The sequence below is a fragment of the Pinus tabuliformis genome, chromosome 5_1 (genome assembly GCF_031772625.1).
Source record: "Pinus tabuliformis cultivar Carrire ecotype Pingquan chromosome 5_1, CPIR1, whole genome shotgun sequence".
In the NCBI taxonomy this organism is placed as follows: Eukaryota; Viridiplantae; Streptophyta; class Pinopsida; order Pinales; family Pinaceae; genus Pinus; species Pinus tabuliformis.
In genome coordinates this window covers 438144328-438157565 of record NC_142305.1, presented here as the reverse complement: position 1 = coordinate 438157565, position 13238 = coordinate 438144328, and positions in this window count along the sequence as shown.

Genomic DNA, 13238 nt, shown 5'->3' with positions numbered 1-13238 from the left:
TGTCCAGCCTCCATGGAAAGGCTACTCCATATTTGATGTGGAAATCATTAACAGAATTGTTCCAAAGCAAGAGCGATCAGAGGAAGCTGGCGCTCAAAGATAAACTCAGAAACATCAAATGCGAGAAGGGTGACAGTATGCCCAAGTATCTCACGAGGTTCACTCAGTGTCGAGATGAGCTGGGAAGTGTGGGGGTTACTGTTGATGATGATGATTTGGTGAGCTTGGCTCTCCTTGGTCTTCCGAAGAGTTGGCATTCCTATCAGGACTCTGTCAATGGTCGGGAGAAATTGTCAGGATGGGAAAGACTGTGGTCAGATCTTGTGCAAGAGGAGATTAGACGGAGCACCAGAGACGGTTCTTCATCCATGCAGGATGAGGAGAACTGTGCCTTAGCAAGTAAGGAAAAGAAGGGGAAGGGGAAGGTTTCTCTTTCCGAATCCAGTTCTTCCAATGATGGGAAGAAGGTTGACAAGGCAAAGGTGAGATGCTTTCGTTGTCATGAGTTGGGTCATTATGCTACTAATTGCCCAAAGAAGAAGTCCAAGAAGGGATCCGGGGAAGGATCTGAAGGTGAGGCGGCCTCACTTGCTTCACAGTTTGAGTTGGACTTCACACTCTTCGCATGCATGGTTTCATCCATGGTGGGAAGTGGTTGGTTTCTTGACAGTGGAGCTTCATTCCACATGACCGGTGACAAAAGTTTGTTCAGTACTTTGGAGGAGAAAGATCTCCAGATACTCATAGGGATGGGTAATGATGAGAAGTATAGTGTCTCAGGTGTAGGCACGGTTATTTTTCAGAGGGAGCATGGAGCTCGCCTTACCTTGACCGATGTCAAGTATGTACTAGGACTGAAGAGAAATTTGGTGTCGATCGTGATGTTGGAAGACAGAGGCTATGATGTGGTCTTTAGTAAGGGAAAGTTTTTCCTTAGACACATCATCACTAGACAGGTGAAGCAGATTGGTTCACGGGTCAAGAACATGTATGCTCTTGAGGTTCAAGATGCATGCAAAGCCTTGAGCAGTGAGGCAACTGATGGAGACTTGGTGGTTGAGAGGGAGCGTATATTACCTCTCGACATGCAGAGCCAGAAGAAGTCTCAGACGATTGTGGAGGAGCCACGATTGGTGCAGCAGCTTCAGGAGGTTGTGGAGCAGCCACAACAAGGGAAGCTGAGAGGAGATCGAGTAGAGACATCTACTCATCCAGAGACCTCTAGTAGCGGGAAACTTTGAGCCAGGTGGGCTGAGGGATCGCATGCAGCCATACCTCCAGGTAGGAGGTGGGGTGATGTGGATTGATACTCCCAAGGAGGAGGGGCAGGATCCTTGAGGTACCAAACCTCTTGGATGAGACCTTGCTACGGGAGCCCCGATGTGTAGTAGCAGGAACTGGCTGATTGGGTAGAGAAAGATGCGGATGGAGCGGCAGAGAGAGCGACAGTGTAGGGAATCCCAGGACAGCACATAGCTAGCAGGCTGTAGCAATGCGAGAGGCACAAGTGTTTTACACAGTGCTAGGTGGCACAGAGAGGTGTGCAATGGTGCGAGATGCATGGAGATGTTGCAGTAGCGCAGATGTCAGAGAGGGAGCACTTGTCAGCAGCAGGTAGAGCTTCAACATCAGAGGGTGTTTCTATCCCAACAGGGAGGTCAGTTGGGAGATGCAGTGCGGATGCAATGCTGGGAGATAGAACCAACAGCAGCACGGATGCAGTCAAAGATCAAAGTGACAGAGGCTAGAGCAGTCAAATACTGAAGAGCACAGAGATGCAGAGTTTCAGTCGACAGAGGCAATAGCAGTCAGAGACTTTGATGACAGAGCAAGTGGACCGGCCAGATGTGTTGCATGGAGAACATTCCAGAGTTACAGGATCGGGTTTGACAGGAAGCCTTTCTTGTTGAGAGGGAGTGTTGAAAAGTGTGAAACAAGAAATGCTTGTTGAGAGTGCAACAAGATGATGGAGCTTAGTGAAAAGAGTCGCCTTCACTAAGTGGGCCCGCAGGCTATTTTTGGCGCAAGTCTATTTTTAGACTATGTCTATTTTTAGACATATGGATCATGTCTACGGATTGCAGGTTGTTGTTTATGGATGATTGGTCAAGTTGGGAAAAAATAGATGGAATTCTATTTTTGATCAAAGTGTGAGTGATCAAAGTCTATTTTTAGACTGGCTGTCAAAAATAGAAAAGTCAAATATTATTGTCTCATAATAATATTTGGACTATAAACTTGATCTTATTCTCTTGGAGCACTTCAGGATGAGCTACGGATGTGGTACATGCAGATCCCAGAGGGAAATACGTGGTTACCTATGGGATGACTAATATTTGCATGCAGGACTTCAGTTAGAACTCAAGTGAGTTGAGTTTAGTGGACTGGAGGTGCAGTTGATGGAGTTGTGTTCAGTTTAGCTTTGTTAAACTGGTTTTATTTAGTCTAACTGATCAATAGACTAGAGATGAGTTGGGTGAATTAGTTATTAATTAATTCACAAGTTATTAAATCATAATGCAACTATAGAATACATCAGTTAACTCAGTTGCATGTCAGTGCATGTTCAGTTCAACAGGGACAGGTGGTAGAGAATCAGATTGCTATCAGTTGTGACTATAGTTGTGAACCAGATCTTGCACAATCAAGGGATTGAGGATGCCAATGAGTTTGCTCATGTATTTTCCCAGTATTGTAGCCTTTGCTCACGTCCAACAAAGTGTGAGTGATTATTTTGAGGTGAAATATGAGTTTGGGAAGCTATTCTCATCAGTTCTTGAGCAGGAATTGAGCAGTGGAATAGATTTGGAGATCAGATCTGAGTTGTATTGTGTGTAACAGGTGGAGCTGGTACTGGATTGCTTGTGATAAGCATTGTACTTTGTAATGTTACATGATTCAATCAATATAATATACAGATAGTGTGGGGTTTTTAGCGAGATGCTTTCCTCGGGATACATATTGTGTTAATGAGTTTGATTGATGCTTCTATGTGTGCCTGTGAATGTTTCTGCTTCTGTAAATTGATGATCAACGTAGAGGAGATTATGTATTATACATGTTCCGCTTATAATTGTATGATCAAGATAATCTCTGTGAATATGTGTTAAATTATTCAAAATTTCTACACCAAAAATATAGGCCAAATACCTCTCACTCCGAACAAAAACGTATTCGATACCAAGCAAAAGACTACATAATCGTCGGTGATACACTTTACCATCGTGGTGTCGATACAGTTCTGAGAAGGTGCCTCACCCATGAGGAGGCCGAAAAAGTCCTGAATGATTGCCATTCAGGTGCGTGTGGGGGGCATCAATCCAGTTATGCTACAGCGCAAAGATTTTTACGAGCAGGATACTTCTGGCCAACAATGTTCAAAGATTGCATAACCGCAGTCAAAAGTTGCCATGCTTGTCAAATTTTTGATAGAAAAACCAGAAGACAACCCGCACCTCTACAACCAATAGTTGTTGTTGGGCCATTCACCAAATGGGGCATCGATTTCATGACATGTAACCCCACCTCGACTGGGGGGCATGGGTATATCATAGTCGCAGTTGACTATTTTACCAAATGGGCCGAGGTGATGCCTACATTAGATAATACTGGTGAAACAGTTGCCCTCTTCTTTTTCAATCATGTAGTCGCCAGATTCAGCATCCCACAAGCTATAGTCACAGATCATGGATCGCATTTTCGCAATCACATGATGGTCGAATTAGCTGCCAAATTAGGGTTGTCTCACGACAGCTCTACTCCATATTACCCACAAGCCAACGGACAAGTTTAAGCAATCAACAAAGTCCTGAAGCGCATGCTGCAAAGGATGATTGGAGTTCAAAAAAGAAGTTGGCACCTAATCCTGTACTCAACCTTGTGGGCTTATCGAACATCGGTAAGGAGTGCAACCGGGTTTACACCTTTCCAACTGGTATATCGCCTGGAAGCAGTCTTACCAATCCAGTGTGAAATCTCATCCCTCAAACTCGCAATTGACCTTCTCCCCGGGACTTCAGAAGAGGAGGCTCGTTTCTTGGAACTAATCCAATTGGATGAAACCCGTTGTGATGCCGCTTTGGCTAACGAAGCCCATAAGAAACGAGTCAAGGCGCAGTTCGACAAGAATGTCAAACCCCGTGTCTTCTCAGAAGGTGACTTGGTCTTGCTTTATGACCAAGAATCCGATAAATTGGGGGCAGGTAAATTCAAGTCTTTATGGATGGGCCCCTATGTTTTTAAGCGAGTGTTAGCAAAAGGAGCCTACGAGTTAATGGATTATGATGGGATTCCACTGGCACAACCTCGTAACGGGTTGTACCTCAAGCGTTACTATGCGTGATTTAGTATAGTAACCTATGTGCTTTTGTTATGTTTTTGTTTTCGCTAAAGTATTTGTTTTGGTCAAGTAATCCACTTTTTACATTTATTACAGATGTCAAACCTATTGGAGTCATGTGTTGGATATGCCGACGGAGCGAGTCGTAGTTCGCGGAACCTATCTTCCACGGCCTAGGCCATTTTTGATCCAAGCGGCGAGTTAGTAAGTTTCAGAGGGGTATGTATTGGTCGATCAACGAATAACATCGCTGAATATAGCGCATTGATAGAACTTCTCTCTGATGCCATCACATATGGTATACGCCGACTGATTGTCAGGCTAGACTCACAACTCGTCATACTACAACTCTCTGGTATCTACTCTGTCCGAAATCCAACTATTTATCGCATGTTCCTAAGGGTTAAGATTTTGGAAAGGCAATTTGATTTTATTCAATATCAGCATATTTCCAGAAGCTTAAACACATTAACTGACTCATTGGCAAATTATGTGTTAGATAGACATTTGCAACATTTATAAAAAGAAGCATGCCATCAATATTTGCATTTGGATCATGTAACTTAACCAAAATAAAACTTTGAAAAATCAAAAATATATATATATAGCTGTTTATGGTTTACACATAATGTTCTGTAACCAAGACAAAATTGGTCAAATGACCCAAAACTCAAAACGCTAGGCGGCACCCTAGTCTAATGGTGCTCGTGATAGAAGTCACAGCCTGTGCAATCATGCGTAAGAGTTGAGTCCATCGTCTTGGCACACCAGTAGTATGCCGCTGCAACCTCAAGGGCAGCTCGTCAGTCCTCACATCTGGAATACCGAGAGTGAGGCCGTCGACCTGGTCCTGTAATGCTATGAGAGTCTCAGCCACATCGAGGTCTCGAAGGATAGCCCTTCCAACAGCCTCTCCTGTTGGGGCAGCAGCTAGAACTCTCAGGCGTACTACTGGCCAAACGGGACTGACATCTGCATGAACACATGAGTTTGATTAGTCTTGATAGAATAAATCACAAGGAAATTATAAAAGAAAAACGATAAACACGAATATGGTCAAAGAATTTACCAATGGCACCCCACTGTTCGCCAGCTGGCAGTACTAAATCTGGGTCACCCCGGAAGTCCATACCAGCATATGGATACTCGGAATAAACCATCTCCTGACGATCGAACCACCCGAAGAAGGTATCAGAAAAGGAAATCTGAGACTGACCAGCATGCCTAGACATATGGTCGACCCATCTCTGCATACGTGGTTTAGTCGGTGAAGGTAAATCGGGTGCAATATACTACGGCTGCATCAGTGGTATCTTTTCCAAGGCAAAGGCGGTCAAGATGGAACCATACCCAAAGTTCTTCAACCTCCCACTCTTCACCTTGGTCAACTATTCTTTCATCACAAGAAGTACTGCGTCGCACCAGTTGAACACCTTCGGTTGGAGACATTCCAAGGCATACTGCATATAAGATCGGTTGGCTACATGAAGAGCCGCACCACCAGCCATCCTACCAAAAGTGAATAGAATAGTCCTAAGGGACCTGTCAGTGACATCACGGATGATGATCTTGCCGTCTTTACTCGGCTGAGATCCCTCTCTGCAATACCGGCGAACATAATCTCTCACAGATTCACCTCCTCGGGCCGAACCTGATAAAGAGATGGGGGCACCCCGCCTCGACAAGCCAGTCAAGAAATAGATGTCTACTACAGTCAAGGGGATGGATTTGCCCCTAATCTGGAGCACCTGGCTAGTAGGATCCCAAGCATCGAGCAAATACTGCAGCAAGTTGATTTGTTGTCTCATGCTAGAAATGCGGAAAAACATCAGCAAGCCACAGTTCCGCAGTGTGTTTACTGTAACTAGATCATGTAAAGCAAGCATGTCCTCTTCTTCATGCTCACGTTCTCACCATGTAATAGTCATCTTGCTCCAAAAATCTCTGAAAACAAACAAGAGAAGAGTTAGATCCTGATTTTGGTAAGAAACAGGCAAAATTTCCATCAAAAACTGTGCATAAACTTCCTTCCTTGCGCCCATCGCACCGACAGTGGTGTTCTAGGTGCGTTGCATGTCAGTTAGCCAGTAGACAAGCTAACATGCAACGCACCTTTCGATGCACAAGGGGTGCGCTGAAGCCAAGGCGAGTTTTTCAAACCCTAGAGGCTCAAAAAAACCAGGAATCAAGCTCAGAATGCAAAATGGAAAGCATGAAATGAAAGAGCTCAAGTTTAGCTCCTACCTAGTCAAGACGGCGCCGAGAATCATCCACAGAATCTCCCGGAATCAGCTGATGAAAATCAAGGGGGAAAAGCACCTCCAAAGCTCCAACAAACCAAAGTTCAAATGAGAGGTAAAAGCACTTTTACATTACTTTTTACGTAGTTCGAGTAAAATATTAGTGTTCTAACTCATTTTTCAAACATATATGGTTCATTTCTAACTAGTTTGATGAAGCAATTGAAAATGCAGTACAATCTTTGAAAGAACAAAGCTATTTATGGTAAAGTCAAGAAATGACCGTTGTATCGAGCATTTTTAGCACATAGTTCAAGCTCGTTAAAAAATAAACATAAGTCATGAGCAAATGTTTCTCCCCACGTTTAAGCTCATTAAAAAATGAACTATTTCCCGGTAAACAACTATCGTCAATGTAGTACTTTAGCCTTTGAAGCCTTGGTCGTGTTCTCATCATCGCCTCCACTCTGTATTGGCTGATCGTTCACCTCCATTTGATTGTTTACCCCTTTTTAGGAATAGCTGCGAAGAGTGATCCCACTAGCCATCCTTGTAACACTGCCATGATTAGAAAATTCCAAACCTTACCTGGAATCAGCTGCTACCCAATTTTATCACTCGTTCCTCAAAAGATGAGTCTCCTTTAAGCTCTTTTCAACTGACTCGTAAAATATGAAAAGATTGCCGAGCCATTGGCCTCTCCAGCTCGTTAAAGGGACTGGAAGTGCTATCCGTCCTTTAGATTTTAATCTTTTTGGACCTGAGGGATTATTACACAAAAAGATCGAGGGCTTGTTTTGTTCGGCTCGTTAAAAGTATCGAAAATTCATCCCTTCTGTATTGTTTTATACTTTTTCAGACTTAAGGGATTAGATGATGAAAAAGGAATTTTGGAGTTTCCTTTACGTCCCTTTTCAGACTCTCTAAAATTGAAAAGGACCGAGTTATCTTTGTCATTAAACTCGTTAAAACTTCATAGCGACAAACTTGTCCATAGCAGACAAGAACGAGTTTCACTATCGCTAGGCTCGTTAAAACATAGCGATTGGTTTGCCCGCAGGGAAAATTATAGAACAAGCACATGTTATCCTCCTCAAGCTTGACAAGAATAAAGAGGTACTGGTCAGCAATGACTGGGGAAAAATTGGGAAGAAAACTTGAAGAAAATTTGTTGGTAGCAAGTCGCTCTTGAACATGACACTTTCACTCCGCATCCGAGTCGGGTTGGGTTGTTTCATTCACCGGTCACATCACCATGGTCCCATCACACCATCCACATTTGGGGTTAATGCTATCAATCCATCACGTCAGTGTCGCCGATATGTTCAAGAGAAGTCATTCAGAGAATTCACCTGTGTCTCACCCGCTACAATACATTTACACTCCATTCTTTCATGACCGCCACCCTAAACCTTATGTCATTAGATCATTTTCACCTCCATTAAAATCATTTGCTCTGTTCCGTGTCATTTATGTGGGATTCATTAAGGACCTCCTGTGACGGATCGCTTCTTGTCGACATCAGTTCATTATCCAAGAAGTAGATGTAGGAACACCCCGTTCAGTACTTTGAAGCTTGCATGCCTTAATGGCAAGTTTCTCACTTCCAGCGACAGGTTTACATCAATGGCCTTCGACCGAAAGATTTTGCGTGGTGTTTGACGCCAATTCCTTTATTCAAACCATGTGAATTGTACTGCAGTACCTTGAGGGTCATTATATTATTGGTGATTCCTCTCGCGCCTGTTAATAGCTTACATCATTGGCTGGTAATCAGGCAATGTCTTTCCATGTTCGACTCCAGACATCTCTCACATGGATATACTTGTACTTTGAGTGAAGATCGAACGAGATTGAAGACCACGGATGTAGTTTCATCCATCCGGGCTGCGATATATATTCAGGGAAATAAAGACATCAAATGTACATCATTGCTGCACAGATAATCATCCAATCAAAGGGATGATGGCTCTACCAGAATCATCAGTCTACACTCAGACAATTGTCTGTCCTATGTAGATGAAAACGAATTTATAAAGCTGAGCATGGGAATGCCTGCCTCAGCTAGATCATGAAAATATTATGAAGATAATGTATTGTATTGTATCTTATTACAGGTCTCCTCCCAGCTTGAAAGAACTTCGGATCCTCATAATAAAGCATTTCACCCGACATCAAAATATTAACGACCTCATGCTTTAGGGGGCAACTGTTATAGACATTTTTGGGCACTGCAACCCCAAGCATGAAATGTCCATAAACCAAGGGCTCCTAAGTCCCTAAAAGTGTTGTTTTAACCCCTAAAGGAACAAGGTCAACTGATTACAGCTTCTCCTAGAAATTCTCCATGAAAAACTGCTCAAAACTAGTCAAAACAAGATCATTTCAGCTGCTCCATAGGCAAAGTGCATTGCATCTCACCTAAGTACACTCTGTGGGTGCTTTGCATTTCAAAAAGCCCTTCTATGGGATGCGATGGGCGAGAAGTGACAAATGGCAGTGTCAATCCGCGAGGTGGAGAGGCATGGAATCTTCCAGAAACTTCTCCTGTGACACTTGCCTCTCTAAATTCGACCAAGGATGAGTAAGAGATCATCAATCTCCAAGTGGAAGCAAGAACTATCAGAGGGAAGACACTAATCAAATCATAAGTTGACTCATCTCCCTTATAGATATCTATATATGGATCCCTCATCCCAAAGATCTAAAGGCTGGAATTTTGCATCTTGTAAGGAATTGATGTTGGTTTCTTGAGACAACATCATAGTGTTGGGTGATCTAAGCTTTGTATGAGGTGAAGAAGGGCTTACTTGCTGAGAGGATGATGTTGGGTCAGAACAACTGGTTGTAACTCCCTTGGCTCTTTCTTGATTATCAATAAAAGCTATTCAAGTTTTCCTCCATACTCTTGTGTCATTTATGTTTTACACATTTGTATGGTCAATTTACATCTGATCCTAGATTGTTTATGATTATAGATCCATGTTCTTGTATAGTGTTATGCTACTGTGATCCTACAGGTACTCTGTGAAGCTGAGCGTACAAGGGAACAAGTAGCGAAAGACTATCAAGAGAGAGAGGAATCGAACTAGGAGATAAGCGCAAGACAGAGGCTGGTCTTCTTTGTTCTTCTCTCATCTATATTTCATAAAGGAAAAATGAAAGTAGCTTTACTTTGTTTGTTTCTAAGGTAGCTACCACACCTTAATGGGATAAGCAGTTCTGTGTAGACACTTTTCCCTGTAACAAGCAGTGAAGCGGGTTTTCAAGTATTTGCGTGGCACTAGTGATTATGGTTTGTGTTACCAAGAAAGATTAGGATTAGATAGAGTTTGGACATTAATGGCTTTGTTAATGTAGACTAGGTTAGAGACATGGATAAAAGATCTACAAGTGGTTATGTGTTTAACCTATTTCGATGAGTAGTCAGTTGGATGAGCAAGAGACAGTTTGTAGTGGCACTTTCAACTACAGAGGAAGAATACATGGAAGCCACTCATGCAAGCAAGGAAACAATTTGGTTGCAGATATTATGTTCAAGTATGGGGTTGGTACAACAAGCTATAAGGATAGACTGTGATAGTCAAAGTGAAATTTTCTTGGCAAAAAAACCCTTCTTATCATTCAAATACAAAGAACATTGATGTTCAATACCACTTTGTGAGGGATATGGTTGAGGAAAAAAAGGTGTTGCTGGTAAAGTTGGACACTTTAAAGAATGTTGCAAATGCATTGATGAAGTTTGTGAGCATTGAGAAGTTCTCTTGGTGTAGAGAAACAATAGGCATTGTAGGGTTGGACAATTGACTAAGATCTCATGTGATCCACCGTGTGGAAAGAAAACAACAAGTGTGAGAATTTTGGGTGTGTGTTATATTCTTTCCACAACTAGCCCCACGACTAGTTGGGTGTGCCCGAGATGGGGAGCAGACCCAAAGATGGTGGGCAGACCTACACATGGTTTTTTGCATGGGTTTTGCACATTATTTTGGGCATGATGGTTTTCTTCCCATGGTATTTTGTAGATCCGGTCAAGGAAACTATGTTTATGTGCTTATTCGGGCTTAATGGATTGTGTTATATGAATGCTTCGGTAGGTATATATGTATTGTAACATTCAAAGGAATATAATGAAAAATCAATATGGTAGTATTGGTTTTTGGATGCATGGGAAAATATTTGTGTTTATTTGTTTTATGTTCTCACCATTGTTTATTTTTTCGTTTTAAGAATTTGTTCGCAAGTAATTTCTATATAGGGTTAAAGCCTACATTGACTTGGGTTACTTTTACTAGATTGACCGAATTCTTATTTATTTTGTAAGGCCGCATTGACTAAGGTGTTGACCGAACTGTTATTGGAACTTTGATCATATTTGACCACATATATAAGCTAGGGTTTGAATGTTGGTTGACTGTGGACTTTGAATTTATTGTAGGAAGGATTTTGGAAATGCTTTCATTGGTTTTAACTAGGAAAGAAGGCCATATACTTTGTTGGGTTGACTGGATTTTTTTAGCATTGTTGAGCATTGACTTTGATTGGTTAGGGTTGTTGTTAATTGTTGTTGATTGTACATTTACAGGGTTGAAAATTGAAAATTAATACTTTGACTAGATTTGACCTTATGTCTCATCATTGATTGGGTATTGAATTGTTGACTTGGATAGTCAAGGCTTTGACCTTCGACTTGTTGATGGAAGTACCTAGACTATGTACCTTTCTTGAACAATTGATTATCTAATAGAAGAAGAATCTGGCCCGACTTTCCCTCTTATGGGATTTTTCCCAGGTCTTTGACCTAAATCTCTATGTATCATTCATCTTGGTTGTCTTCTATTGTGCATATTGTTTATTGTTCCATCTATAATTTCTTACTATTATTGGTGATTGAAAATAAATCGAAAAGTGAATGTTAGTGAAAGAAGAATTTTTTTACGTTATAGTTACAACATAGAATATTGTGAAAAATTAACAACCCTAACAGTAAAAACATTCTCCACATACAAGCCTACAGGATGCCCTTATGCTTACCAAAATACCAAGCTACTAGGGTCTCAACAAACTAAGGTATCACTAAACCCACATAATATTGCTTAGAACTTAAGCTCACAGATGTTATTACTAAGCACCACAATGACCAAGTACTATGACTACACACTAGCTAGGTATCAGGATACTAGAGAATTGTTGAAATAAAACTTTTATAAAAGCCCAATATGTGATATGTCATGGAATTTAAGCCCCAAATTCTACAATTAAACACCATGCAACCAAGAGCGATGACTAGGGGCTTATCTAAGGTCAAAATAACAAAGAACTATAAATTTTATTTTTATCCATAAGTCTTGGTATGGGAATATATCGAGGACCTTAATCCCTCGAGTGCTACAACTAAGCATCACTTGACCAAGGGCTCACCAAAGCTCAAAATACTAGAAAATTGTGAAAATGTGAATTAACCAAAAGTCTTGGTATGGAAATATGTTGAGGACCTTAAACCCTCAGGTGCTACAACTAAGCACCTCTGCAACTAGGGGTAATGACGAGGTGCTTACTAAAACATTGGATTACTAGAGGAATTGGAAAATACACCTTTTACAAGAGCTTCAGGCTAAGAACTTTAACCCTTAAGTGCTACACCTAAGCACCTATATGACCAAGGGCTATGACTAAGGACTTATAGGATATTGAGATATTGGAATAAATGTGGAAGTATGTGAATCCTATTATATCAGGGGCTTGATATATTAACTATCAACTTATGGCAATGGCTCTCTCAACAAAGTCCTATTAATTGATGGAGCAACTTAAAGAATTTGGAATTTTCAAGGTTATCCCATTATAAATATTTTCAATATGAACTCGGATTTCTCCTTTCCATTAGTATGGATTGGTCATGATAGAGATTAGGGCCTTTACTGGATATTACGCCTTCACACTTTTTCTTCGCTTCTCTACTCTTCATACCTCAAAATTTCTCCTCATTTCTCTTTGAGCCTGAAACTCCCATATGCTCTACTCTTAGCATAACTTATCCTCACACATCACTGCTCCTCATCACTCTACTCCTAGCTCCTCTTCTCACTTAGATCACATTGGATCTTTCACTTGATCCACCTCTAATGCACTTGCCAATTTTTTTATTTATTCAAGTTTTATGCAAACCTTTGTTGGGTCGACTTAACATACTCTACTCAACTTTGCTAGGGTTGCTTGTAAACTTGGTTGGGTCAACATATTAAAAATCCATCCCCCTAAATTTGACATAAATAGGACCTTTCCCTCACTTTGAAATCTATGACAATATTATTCACAATATGAACTGAAAATGTGCATTACATGATAAAAATGAATATATTCCACAAAAAGTACAATATTATTCTTGGGACTGAAATTAGTGTATACAACAAAGAGGAAAAAATTAACTAAATCCTATGTTTTTCATCCCCAATGTATACATGTCGTGGGGATTAGTCCCCCTTAATTGATGGGGTTGATTACCTCCCAAAAATCTTGAAATTGGGGGAAGTTTGTCTCGCGGAGTTAAGTATGCTAGTAGACTCAACCTTCATTGTTGTTGTGACCTTGGTAACTTGAGCAAATTCAGTTGACATGCTAGTAATCTCAGGAATATGATCTCAAGTAAACTATGATCA